Here is a 14,237-nt window from a genome sequence, read left to right on the forward strand (position 1 = left end):
TAGGAGGTAATCTAAGTAGGCATCAACTTAAGTTCTCCTGTCACCTGCCTGGGAAACATGAAATGAAAATCAAAAAGGTGGAAATCTCAGCCTGGGGAATTCAGTCTAAACATGACTGAAAGGTTGCTGAGTTCATGTGTGCTTTATGAAGCCCTGTGATTTACAAGGCTTCTCCAAGGGCTTCTCCAAGGGAAGGGCCCTCATCAGAGGAGTCGATGGCACCATCATCTCAGGTCTGGTATGATAGCTGGATCTCTTTCCTGGATGGATGCAAAATGGTAAAGTAATTGGTATTGGAATTGGTTTATTATTGTCACTTGTACCAAGGTACAGTGAAAAACTTGTCTTGCATACTGTTCGTACAGATCAATTCGTTACATAGTGCATTGAGGTAGTACAGAGTACAGAGTACAGTGTCACAGCTACAGAGAAAGTGTAGAACTCAAAAAGATTCTATGTGTCCAATAGAACACTTTCATTGAGAGTGGATGATTGAACCATGTTGGCTCCTGGCGGCACACCCTTAGCATTTCTGCTGTGGAGGGTTAGGAGGTTCTATACCAATGGTTAGCAAAGTTTGCCACTACAAGAGGCTGTGCAATGGGATGGGGTGGGTTCCTTTGCATCTTTATCTGTCATTGATTCATTGGAGATAATCATGGAATCACAGAAATTTATATCAAAGAAAGAGGAAATTCAATCCATCATGCCCATACCAGTTATAAAAGAGCCATTCACTCTAAACCCATTTACCAGTTCCTTTACCAATGCTCTGTAGGTTAGGAAACTTTGAGTGCTCTCCCAAGTACGTACTTTACAACAGGATTCCTGCCATACCCACTTTTCAGGCACCAAGTTCCAAATCACCTGGGCAATGTTGGCAAGGCCAACATTTATTGGCCCTCCCTAATTGTCTTTGAGAAGGTGGTGGTGAACTGTCTTCTTGGACCTTTGCAGTCCTTCTGGTGAAGGTACTCCTACAATGCTGTTGGGTAGGGAGTTCCAGGGTTCAGCAACACTAATGAGCTGACGATATATTTCCAACTCATGACGGTATGTGACTTGGAGAGAAAGCTGCAGGTGGTGGTATTACCATGCATGCGTTGCCTTTGTTCTTCTTGATGGTGGAGGTCACAGGTTTTGGAGGTAATATTGCAGTAAATTGGGCAAGTGAGTGCAGTGCATTTTTTAGATGGTACACACTGCAGTCACTGCTATTACTAGAGGGAATGAATACTTAGAGCAGTGGATGGCTGCCAATCCAATGGGCTGCTTAGTCCTGAAAATATTCAATCTTACCAGAATATTTGGTACTGTACTCATTTAGGCAAGTGGAAAGAATTCCATTTCACTCCTGATTTGTGCCTTTTAGATGGTGGAAAAGTCAGGAAGGAGATGCTCACTGTAGCCATGGTGTTTATATGACTGGTCTCATTGAGTTTCTGGTCAGTGATGATCTCCAGAATATTGATGGTGCAGGACATGGTGTTGGTAATGCATTGAATGTCAAGTTTGACAGTTAGACTCTCTCTTATTGGGTTGGTCATCGTCTGGCACGTTTATGATACAAAGGTTACTTGTCATTATCACCCTATTCCTGAATGTTAAGGAACTGAACATTGTGCAATCATCAGCCAACATCCCCACTTCTGATCTTATGATGGAAGGAAGGTCATTGAAGCTGCTGAAAATTATTAGCCTAGGACACTGGCCTGAGAAACATTTGCAGTGATATGCTGAGACTGAGATGTCTGGACAACCACAACATGGTGTAAGGAGTGGAGTATTCTCCTTGTGATGCTCATTGACCAGTTTTATCAGGGTGACTTGATGCCACACTTAGTTAAATGCTGCCTTGATCCCAAGGGCAGACACTTTCACCTCACCTGTAGAATTCAGCTAATTGGTCCACATTTAGACCAAGGCTCTGATGAGGTCTTGAGCTGAATGGTCCTGGCTAAATTGGGCATCAGTAAGTGCCATTTCAATGACTTCTTCATCACTTTGTTGATTGAGCATTAATTAGCTGAATAATTAGCAGTAAAAATTTTCCTGTGGTTTTTATGAAGAGAGCATACCTGGATGATTTACCACATTGTCAGGTTGATGCCAATATTGTAGGTATACTAGGACAGCTTGGCTAAAGATGCAGCTAGTTCTTGAGTGCAGGTCTTCAGTACTACAGCTGGGATGTTGTCTGGTCTCACAACCTTTGCTAGCTCCAATGCTCCCAGTCATTTCTCTATATCACATGGAGTGAATTGAACTAGCTTGGGACTGACTTGTTTGATGATGAGGATTTCAGGAAGAAACCAAAAGGATCAAGTAGTTCAGCACATCTGGCTGAAAATGCCGTGAATGCTTCATGCTGGGCACTACCATTGTTCAGGATGGGAGGGTTTCTTGGAGCCTTCTCCTCTCATTAGCTGTTTAATTGTCCACCATTATTCATGACTATACATGGTAGCGCCACAGTTTTGATCTGATTTGTTAGTTTGAGATCACCTAGCTCTGTCAATTGTATGCTGATTTTGATTAGCATGCAGGTTATCCTGCACCGATGATTGATGAGGGTAGGGTAGTGGATGTTTTCCACATGGACATTAGTAAAGCATTTGACAAGGTCCCTCATGAATGTTGATCCAGAAGATTAAGGCACATGGGATCCATGGAGGTTTGGAAGGTTAAATTCAAAATTGGCTTGGCCATAGAAGACAGAGGGTAATGGAAATGAGTTATTCTGACTGGAGGTCTGTGGCCACTGGTGTTCCACAGGGAGCAGTGCTGGGACCTCTTTTGTTTGTGATATATATAAATGATTTGGACAAAAATATAGATGGGCTAATTAGTAAGTTTGCAGATGACACAAAAATTGGTGGAATTGTGGATAGTGAGGAAGGTTGTCAAAGGATTCAGCAGCATATAAATCAGTTGGAAAGATGGGCGGAGAAATGGCAGATTGAGTTTTATCCAGGCAAGTGTGAGGTATTGCACTTTGGGAGGTCAAATATAAGTGAACAATATACAGTAAATGGAAGGACCGTTAGGAGCATTGATGTACAGAGGGATCTTGGGGTGCAAGTCTATAGTACCTTGAAAGTGGCAAAACAAGTAAATAGGATGGTAAAGAAGGAGTATGGTATACTTGCCTTTATCAGTCGAGGTACAGTATTGAATTTTAAAGATGGAAAGTCATGTTGCCACTGTATAAATCCTTGGTAAGGCCACATTTGGAGTATTGTGTACAATTCTGGTCGCCCCATTACAGAAAGGATGTGGAGGCTTTGGAGAGGGTGCAGAAGAGGTTCACCAAGATGTTGCCTGAATTAGAGAGGTTGGCTAATAAGGACAAACTTGGACTGTTTTCTCTGGAGCGTCGGAGGCTGAGGGGATGACCTGATAGAAGTTTATAAAATAGTGAGAGACATAGATATGGTAGATAGTCAGAGTCCTTCTCCCAAGGTGGAAATGTCAAATACCAGAGGGCTTAGATTTAAGGTGAGAGGGGGAAGGTTTAAAAGAGGTTTGTGAGGCAGGTTTTTTTTACACAGAGAGTAGTAGGTGCCTGGAACTCACTGAAAGGGGAAGTGGTGAAAACAGATACGATAGCAACGTATAGAATCATTCAGATAGGCGCATGAATAGGCAGGGAATAGAGGGATATAGACCATGTGCAGGCAGATGGGATTAGTTGGGCATGGTTGGCATGGAAATCGTAGGCCGAAAGCCCTGTTCTTCTGCTGTGCTGTACTGTTCTAGGTTCTATGTTCTATTGCATCCTTACTGGCACCTCACCATTCTTTGATGTGCCATGCGTGGCTCCCAGCAAGCTCTTTGCACTCCACATTGAATCTGAGTTGATAATGGTAGAGTGCTGGTAATGGTAGAGTGAGGAATATGTCAAGCATTGAGGTTAAAGATTGTGGTGGTGTATATTACTGCTACTACTGATGGATGTTCGGTTTGGAGCTGTCAGATCAGTTCTACATCTATCCCATATGGCACACTTGTGGTCCCGCACAACACTATTGAGGGTGTCCTCAGTGTAAAAGTGGAACTTGGTCACCACAAAAACTGTGTAGTTGTCACTTCAACCAATGATATAGTGGACAGATATGTTAACCACAAGCAGGTAGGTGAGGATGAGATCAAGTTGGTTTATCCTTCACAATGTTCACACACTACCAGTCCAGCAGCCAAACCTGAACATTCATGTCCCAAGCCAGAGTACATTCTGTACCCTTGCTACTTTCAATGCTTCTTCCAAGTGTTGTTCAACATAGAGGAGCACTGATTCAGCAGCTGAGGGTGGTTGGTAGTCAGGAGGATGTTTTCTTGTCCATATCTGACTTGATGCCATGATATTTCATGGAGTTAGTATTTAGTATTACTACTGCCTCCTACCTGTGGTACCTCTGTGCCACCACCACTGGTGGCTCTGTTCTCCCCTTGAGATAAGATATACCCAGGGCCTGTGATGGAGGAGTCTCCCACATTGTCTGTAAGGTATGATTCTGTGACTACAAACATGCTAGGACTAGTCTGAGGGACAACTGTCCCAATTTAGACCAGATGTTTGTGAGGGAGGCCTTCCAAGGTCAACTGGACCAGGAATGACTTTGTCGTGTTCTAATTCAATGCATAGTTTGATGCTGGGTGGTCCATCCAGTTTTATTCCTTCTTTGTTTTAAAGTAGCAGTAATGGTACAACAGATTGGTTACTTCAAAGGACATTTAAGAGCAAACCACATTGCTGGGTCCTCCCTGAACCAGATGGGTTTTTACAACAATCCAGCAAATTTCATGTTATCGTAAGTTTTCACTCCAAATTCTAGGTTATTAAGTGAATTTAGATTACACAACCACCATTTGAAGTCAGGCTCTGCACTGTTAGTCCTGATCTGCAGATTACTGGAGACTCAAGAGACAGCAGATACTGGAATCTGGAGCAAAAAACAAACTGCTGGAGGAACTCAGCAGGTCAGGCAGCATCTGTGGAGGGAAATGGACAGTGGATGTTTTGGGTCGAGACCCTTCTTCTAGTCTGGTAACAACCGCTGTGCCTTCACAATACCTCATGCTACCTATCCTGATAAGAGCATGTCTAATGAGGATAGGCTGAGTGAGTGAGGGCTTTTCTCTTTGGAGAGAAGGACGATGAGAGGTGACTTGCTAGAGGTGTACAAGATGATAAGAGGCATAGATCGAGTGGACAGTCAGAGACTTTTTCCCAGGGTAACAATGGCTAACACGAGGGGGCACAATTTTAAGGTGATTGGAGGAAGACATAAGGGGGATGTCAGGGGTAAGTTTTTTTTAACACAGAGAGTGGTGGATCCGTGTAATGCATTGCTGGCAGAGGTTGTGGGGACATATAGGAGACTCTTAGGTAGACACATGAATGATAGAAGAATGGAGGGCTATGTGGGAGGGAAGGGTTAGATAGATCTTAGAGCAGGATTAAATGTCGGCACAACATTGTGGGCCGAAGGGCCTGCACTGTGCTGTAATGATCTATGTTCTATGTTCTACCAATTGGGCCACAGCTCTAACCATGGTGACTGACCCACTGTGCACTTCTGGCACCTACTGTCTCTCTACCAGTTAATGATAAGAAAAGGTGACACAGACTGAAATCAGCCTGGGGCAGTCAGTTAAGTTTAATTACTGTTACTGCTGCATTTGCTTGCTGGATGAGTTCTGAACACAAGGCATTGTGGGCATGGAATCCCAGTAGGCAAGATTTTGCAGAACAAAGCAGCCCACACTTCTGCAATCCTTGACAATCACTTAGAAGGTGTCACTCAGCGAGGCTCCAAGAATAGCTGATGCAGGTTGTGCAATAGGTAGTACCATCTGATTAAGAGTCCAGAGACATTGCTGAGGCAAGAGCACAAGGAACTTTATTCTGCAATTTGGCCTGTCCTACACCTGACATTGGCTTTCAGTCCCAAAGTAACCAGAGTTTTCCATTCCCCAGCAAGGCGGTGAGTACAGTTACATAAAGAATGCGTTCCACCAATCACCATTAAAGATTCTCTTCTGTATGTCACAGAAAGAAAGTAATCCTGAAGTAAGTGATATCTCATTCAGGATTTTAAAATTGTTCTGCAACTTTCTACAAAAGATTGGAAAGAGAAACAGATGCAATTGTGAATTATATAAAATGTTAATGAACAGATCAGGATATTTCAAAATATGCAATGGAGTTTAACATTTCAGTTGTGTTTATTTACTTAATGAAATAATTCCTGACAGTGCTAGACAATATTTAGCATAAATCCCACTTTGACCCTTGTCACTAGTGTTTCCTTTTTGTAGTAAAATAGAAAATGCTGGAAACACTCAACAGATCAGACAGCATCTGTGGGACAGAGAAACAGAGTTAACTTTTTATATGTTCAGAACGTGATCTTCAATCTGTATGACAAACTGAGATTTCTAAGTCTTCAGAAATGCTTTAGACAAGTTATGTTGCATTCGAAACGATTCCTAGGTTTAAAGAGTGTTTGGCTGCAACTTTACGTCCTGTGTTGCCAACACGAGATTTCCACTCACATTCTGACCAAAATAGTGTTATTGAAAGAAATTTTTACATCTTCCTGTTTGGCACAAACGGGGCTTCGAAATCTGCCAAATGTATCGGTAATGAGTTTATTTTTGTTTAATTTTCATGTTAAAATTCACCAACTTCCTTTGAGGTGTGTACCAGTATATACAACAAAATAATGAAACTTCTGTTGATTTTTATCTCAATCTCTTTCTTTCTCTCGTCATGTGAACTATATAAATTCACCGAGTCTCCTAACCCCTCTTAAAAACTCTGCCCGTTTTTATGAACTCTTTTCCGCATACTTTCTGACTTTGCCGCTTGTGACGGGAGTGAGTGGGGTCGGTGTTTGAGGATTCTCAAGGTGAAGATTGGAATAAGTGTTAACTGATGTCAGGGCAACGGGGCTGGGCGTTGGTGTGTGTTATTTGATTCAGCTAGAACTTAAACCAAGCGTGGGACTTGTTCTTTATTTTTTGAAAAAAAAGTTTCTTGGTGGGTCAATGACATCACTGGGAGTCGGGAGGAGGGGGCCGGTTCAATAAAACCTCCTATTCCCCATGCCTCTCTCCGCAGGTAGCACCCATCCCGGGACTGGCTCGCTTCCCCCTGCCGAGCCCTTTGAAACTGAGATCACTTACCGGTGTGTAGCGTGCGATCGCCGCCTTACAGCCCCGTGCAGACCCGTATGATGACCTTCTGAATCTCTTTTCTTTCAAGGTAAGACAAACTTTTAAACTTATGTGTATGTTTTGCCTGTGTGTCTTATCTCTTTTAAATAAAAGTCCCATCTGCTTCTCCCTCGAAACGTGACTTTCATGACAATTCTAGCCCTGATAATTTTAAATCTGATGCCTTGCAAATCTTTGATCTCTGTTCCTTACGAGATTTTATTAAATTGTCCACTGCAGAGAATTACTTTTTTTCCCCAAAATAGTGGGATTTCGTTTCAGAACTGTGTGAAAGTGAATATATGCTGATTATCTTTTCAAAAAAGTTTTCTGTAAGTTCAATAATGAATCGTCCTGGGGGGTTAACCTCTTCTGATCACGAGTCCGTGGGCTGGTTTCTGGTTTGATTTGTTTATGTCCTGTGCGAGAGCTGGATCGAAAAAGATGGGACTACAATGCCGGGACTTCCTCTCTCCCCACCCCCCTTTCCTCGTTTGGTTAGTGTGAGAATCGAGCTGAATGAAAAAAGAATTTCAGGAGAGTCCCTTTCTGGAAGAGCCTAATGCTCTCGCTTCCTGATATGAATGGTGTGAGGATTGTATTTCTCAACGGCAGTGTTTGTGTGTGTACCACAGTACAGTGTAATTGGCAAAGTGTGGGATGAAGTTAAATATTATCCAGAGACTATAGTTTAATATTTTAACTCCCTCTCCATTATAAAGCTTTAAATCTCAGTTTTAAATATGAACAATTAATTCTGTTTAGTTTTTGTTCCCCAGGGTGGGCAGCATCTTAAATTAGGCAGAAGCTTGCTGAGGAAACAAAAAGCATTTCGTTTCTGTGGAGCCTATCACTACCTTAGACACCTGAAAGCTCTCTGTAGCCAATGTGGTATTTTGGAAGTGCAGTTAGGTAGTGATATTGGGCAATGTGACAGTAAGTTTGTGAACTGCCACCTCTCAGAAACTTCCAGGCAATAGTGGCTGGATTACTTGTTAGTAAAATAAGATAAGATAAGATTTCTTTATTAGTCACATGTACATCGAAACACACAGTGAAATGCATCTTTTGCGTAGAGTGTTCTGCAGGCAGCCCGCAAGTGTCGCCACGCTTCCGGCACCAACAAAGCATGCCCACAACTTCCTAACCCGTACGTCTTTGGAATGTGGGAGGAAACCGGAGCGCCCGGAGGAAACCCACGCAGACACGGGGAGAACGTATAAACTCCTTACAGACAGCGGCCAGAATTGAACCAAGTCGCTGGCGCTGTAAAGCGTTACGCTAACCGCTACACTACCCTGCCTGGTAGTAATGTTGGTTTAAGGACATCTGTTGGTGAACTCAATCACCAATGTGAGATGGTATTTGTCCACATAAAACTGATTTATGTGGTTGGGGTTAGGGTATTTTAGGAACGAAGGTAAAATCCAAGATCACTTTCAAAAGGCAGTAAGACAGTGAGATAGGAAGAAAGTCAAGCTGGTATCAAAGAAGTAAATATATTTTAGTTGGGGTGAAATAAATTGAGGAAGAACAAGAAAAGAAAGAGAGAGTGGGAAAAGTGCATCCATCAAGAACTCATTTTTAAATGCATGCCAACAACAACTTGCATCTATATAGCACCTTTAAAATAGCAAAGTGTCTCAGTTGCTTTAGTGAATAAAACTTCAGCTGGAGTTAAGCTGTGTGCAATTTGTACTTTTATTATAAATAGTTGCTTAGTGGGTAAACGACATTACTGCGGGTGGGGGCAGGCGGGTGTCATTTAACTAAAATGTCCTATTCGCCTTGCCTCTCTCCAGGCTCTGTCTTGGGAGGGGGCTCACCGTTTCAAATGTTATCAAGCAAGAAACAACAGAGCCATGTAGGAACTGACAAACGTAGGGTTGAAGAGTTATGATTTATGGAATGTTTTAACGGTGGAATGAAAAGTTAAGAGAAAGGGAACTCAGGAGCTTGGCAACTCATCACTGATGCTGGAATGATTGAATTTGGGGAGGATCAAAGAGGCAGATAGAGTACAGTAACCATAGAAGGTGATAGGGCTGGAGGAGATTCGAAAGAAGGCAGACTTTGAAAACTTCATATATTAGATGGCATAATATACGTATATCAGGTTTTAATACTGAGCTTGACACCTTATTTGGAGTTCATCTGGTTCTAACAGTATAGAAGCAATGTACTTTAAAAATAATGGTTGGTCCACATAATTAAAATTACTCATATCTGCAACACTCTGAATGCTCCATTTAAATTGCAAACATTAAACTGAAAGCTCAGGTTTGCTGCAAGTTCAGAGAACTATATTGCATGGGTTTTTCCAAAGAAGCTCTGGTTCCTCTTTCTGAAACCAATTCCCAAGCACAGAGATGCTCCAAAACTGCCTTGGTTAAGAGAGGCCAGCTAAACTGCAGTGGCAGGTGTTGAGGCAGTGCTGTTCACTTTTCCAGATATCATTGATAACACAAGGCACACTGCAGATTCTTATCCTTTACAGACCAATACGACAACGAAGTTGGTGTATTAATTCATCATAGAACATATAACATAGAACAGTACAGGCCCTTTGGTCCACAATGTTGTGCCGACATTTTATCCTGCTCTAAGATCTATCTAACCCTTCTCTCCCACATAGCCCTCTATTTTTCTATCATTCATGTGTCTATCTAAGAGTCTGTTAAATGTTCCTAACGTTTCTGCCCCCACAACCTCTGCCGGTACACACCCACCACTCTCTGTGTAAAATAAAATTTCCTCTGACATCCCCCCATACCTTCCTCCAATCACCTTAAAATTATGCCCCCTTTATGTGAGCCATTTTTGCCCTGGGTAAAAGCCTCTGACTGTTCACTCGATCTATGCCTCTTATCATCTTGTAGACCTCTACCAAGTCACCTCTCATCCTCCTTCTCTCCAAAGAGAAAAGCCCGAGCTCTCTCAACCTATCCTCATAAGACATGCTCTCCAATCCAGGCAACATCCTGGTAAATCTCTTCTGCACCTTCTTTAAAGCTTCCACATCCTTTCTATAATGAGGCGACCAGAACTGTACACAATACTCCAAGTGTGGTCTGACCAGAGTTCTATAGAGCTGTAGCATCACCTCACGGCTCTTGAACTCAATACCCCGACCAATGAAGGCCAACACTCCATATGCCTTCTTAACAACCCTGTAGACCTGCGTGGCAACTTGAGGGATCTATGAACGTGGATTATAAGGGTCATAAAGGTTACAGTATCATCAGTTCTATTACAATTAATATAGAAAGTTAAGGGAGTCAGGATGCAGTGCAAGGGCGCTCTATGGTCAGTTGCTTTTGATATTAGTGTAATTCAGATATCATTTCTAGATTGGTAAAATGTATTGGTACAGAATTACATGACTGATGCATGAACATTTACATAGAGAACCACTGCAAGATGATGTTCAAATCTGGGGTAATAGACTTTGGAAGCTTCTGAAGGGATATTGTTGAAAAGCAGGAATTTTATGTTAAACCCATACAGGACCTTAATGAGACTACACTTATGGTGCCATGTACAGTGCTAGTCTCCCTATTGTAAAAAGGAAATAGAGGTACTGGAAAACATGCAAAACATTTAATAAGGGTAACACTAGAAATGAAAAATAACAACTATTAGGAGTGAAACAGAGGTTAAGTTATTTCTCTGCAGAAATGAGAAGACTGAGGTGACCTAACAAAGGTCTTTGAAGTTATGAGCAAGTTTGATAGTGCAGATCAGATTAGATGTTGCATGTATGGGGAAGTCCAAAGCTAGGAGTCACTAATGTAAAATAGACACTTATGAATCTAATAAGAAATTTAGAAGCAACACACACAAAATGCTAGAGGAACTCAGCAGGTCAGGCAGCATCTATGGAGGGAAATAAACAGTTGATGTTTCGGGTCAAGACCCGGTGAAGATGCTAGTCCTGATGAAGGAATTTAGAAGAACTTTTTTTTCTAGAAGATAGTTAAAATAAAAAACTTGCTACCACAGGCAATTGAGTGACATTGAAGCCTTTAAAGGAAGGTTAAATAAACATGTGAAGAAGCAATAAAGTGAAGGATACATATATGTTAATTGAAGCAGAGTGTGAGAAGACTTATCTGGAATATTAACACCAGCATGAACTAGTTGGACCAAATGATCTATTTCTATGGTGGAAATTCTGAACAATTAGAATGAAAAAGTTTTAGAAGATAATGAAAATGACACTCTCCCCATAGACTATTAAGCACCATTTGATCACCCATCTTAAACATATTATTCAATAAATTACTGCTTTGCCATTGGATCTAAGTGTGTGTAAATTATGACTGCTTTTCAAAAATACTTAATTGGCTGTAAAGTACTTTGGGACATCTTAATGTTTGAAAGTAAATGTATTTTTTTCAAAGTAGAAAGGTTGGGATGTTTATTTGCATGTACTTAAATGTGTACACACATGGCCTTGGGCTCTAACTGACCTCCAATTGCCAGTATAATTTCTAAAGTTAGAAAATAAGTAGAGCTTTTCATTTATAGAGCACCTTTTGATCTCAAGACTTCCCAAAGTGCTTTAAAGCCAGAGAAGTACTTTGGTTTTGACGTGTTGTTCCTGTTGTAACACAACAAATGTGGCTACCAGTTTGTGCAGGGCACAAAGGGAATGGTGGCATTGCAGTAAATCACTAGACTGGTAATCTAGGGACCTGAACTAACAATTTGGGACATGCAATTAAAATGCTCTTTTCAAGCAAAATCCTCAAAAGTAGTGCTCCATGTAAATATCAGATGTTTATGGTGGTGTGTGCACTTTAATGGGGGTGAACGTGTAAAGTTTCACTGTAACTTGTAAAACGTCAAAATGTTCAGGAGCCACTTCAATGGTGTTTACTCAATCTGATAACTAATAGCAAAAACTAAACTGCTGGAGGAATGCAACAGGTCAGGCAATATCTGTGGAGGGAAATGGACATTCAATGTTTCAGGTCTAGACGTTTCGAGTCGAGACCTTTCATCTGGACTGTTTGTCTTTTTGCTCCAGATTCCAGCAACTGCAGTCTCTTGTGCCTCCTGATGACTAATAGTTTGGATCAAAGCTTTATAGTCCTGCCACATCGTTTTAAATGGCAATGCTAGATAATTATACCTGGTTGGAAAAGATAGGTTAAGTTCCTGAAGTATATGCAGGATTCCTTTTAACTTAATATGTAAAATGCCCTACAAATGAGCATTCATTTTTGGATCTGATGTTGGGGAATAAATTGGAGAAGATAAGAGAAATGAAAGTAGGGGAACATTGAGGCAATAGTGATCATAATATTAAATGTTGGCACAGAATGGGACATTGGTATAATTAAAAAAAAGGACTAATAGTTAAAACAAAGATGATTTTATAAGGGTGAGAAGAGAACTTGGGAAAATAAAATAGACACAATATTGACAAACAAAATTGTATAACAACAGTAGGAAACATTTGAAATGATGTTCATCAGAGTGCAGAAAGAAATATAATCTGCTGAAGCACTCATGAGACTCCATGGGTAAATTAAGACATAAGAGAATAATAGAGGGAAGAAGTATACAGTAAGTGCAGTGACAACAGAGGAGTACATGATAAGAGAGAATACAAAGGGATTAGGAGAGAAGTCAAAAAAAAATTAGAAAGGCATAAAAGGAACTTTGGAATTAAATTACCAAGTACAGGTTGTCTCCAGCTAACAATAGGGTTCTGTTTTTACAGATGTCCGTAAGTCGACTTTGTCCATACGTCAGAAAATACACAAAAATTGCTCGATATGGTCACCACACCTCCACAGTATTGTAATGAATGGCATCAAAAGCACACTAGACTGATAAGAAAGAACAATTACTAAAACTGGAGAGAGAGAGAGGAAACAAGTTCTGTCGTTCAGACAAATGAACGTATATACGTATATCAGACTTTTGAATTTAATAATATCACAGGAGCTTGTTCATCAGTACAGGTTGTCCATATGTCAGGTGTTCTTATCCTGGGGATGGCCTGTCATGTATTAAAAAACTGAAATATGTTATAGACACGTCAAATTAAATGGAACAGTTTGAAATGGGAATATTGCCATTAAGGGAAAGAGAGGACAACACCTCCTGGAAGAAAAGAGATATGGCAGATATATTAAATTTGTTTGTAGATTTGATAGTTGCAGAAAGATAGAGCAGATGGACGTAACATTGAATGATGGATTTAAAACAGGAAAAAAATGGGATATATTAAATGGACTAAGCAAACTTAGAGGATAAACCCCTGATCTGGATGGATTGCATCACCTTTTATAAGAATCTAGGGAAGAGATAGAAGAGGCATCTCTACACATACTTAAAAACTCATTTGAAAAAGGCCGAGTGCCAGAGAACTGACAGATAGCTCAGTTAATGCCAACATTTTAAGAAGGACAGAATTATAGGTCAGTCAGCTGAACAGCAGCAGCAGGTAAAGTAATGAGAGAACATAGTCTCATTGGATAAGTTGGAGAATTGGTTACCAGCTGGCTTCAGGACAGAAAGCAAGAGGTGGGAATGAAGGGTAGCTATTCCAATGGTATTAATGTGTCACAAGAATTAGTGCTGGAATCACTTTATTCAAGTGATTTAGATCCTGGAATCAAAACCACAATTTTTAAATTTGTGATTGATGCCAAATTGAGGAGTGGGGTAGAGGTGGGGATCTGCAACCTTGAGGAAGATTGCAACAAATTACACAAGACATTAATATACCAGCAGAATGGGAAACAACATTCAGGCATTGGTTGATAAGTGGAATGTAATATTTAGGCCATAAAAGTGACTGACAGTGACCGTCTCCAAAAAAGAGTCTAATCACCTACAATTGACATTCAAGTCAAACGTTGCTGAGTTTCCCACCTTTAAAAGAATCAAGGGATATAGGGATTGTGCTGGAAGACGGTGTGTGGGTAGAAGGTCAGCCATGATCCAGATGGTTACTCCTGCACCTATTTCTTATCAACATCCTGGGAGCTACCATTGAT

The 14,237-nt window shown here is 40.9% G+C and overlaps 1 long non-coding RNA gene across 1 annotated transcript in view; it reads left to right on the top strand.

Moving 5' to 3' along the window:
• Window positions 1-5,809: 5,809 nt before the first annotated feature.
• The window catches only part of LOC127569534 (uncharacterized), a 54,416-nt gene continuing 45,988 nt past the window's right edge, over window positions 5,810-14,237 (top strand). Inside the window, exons 1-2 of the long non-coding RNA XR_007956211.1 lie at window positions 5,810-5,987; window positions 7,127-7,270. This is a non-coding gene — a long non-coding RNA (uncharacterized LOC127569534). The remainder of the gene's footprint in view (window positions 5,988-7,126; window positions 7,271-14,237) is intronic.

Source organism: Pristis pectinata, chromosome 4, assembly GCF_009764475.1.
Source record: "Pristis pectinata isolate sPriPec2 chromosome 4, sPriPec2.1.pri, whole genome shotgun sequence".
In the NCBI taxonomy this organism is placed as follows: domain Eukaryota; kingdom Metazoa; phylum Chordata; class Chondrichthyes; order Rhinopristiformes; family Pristidae; genus Pristis; species Pristis pectinata.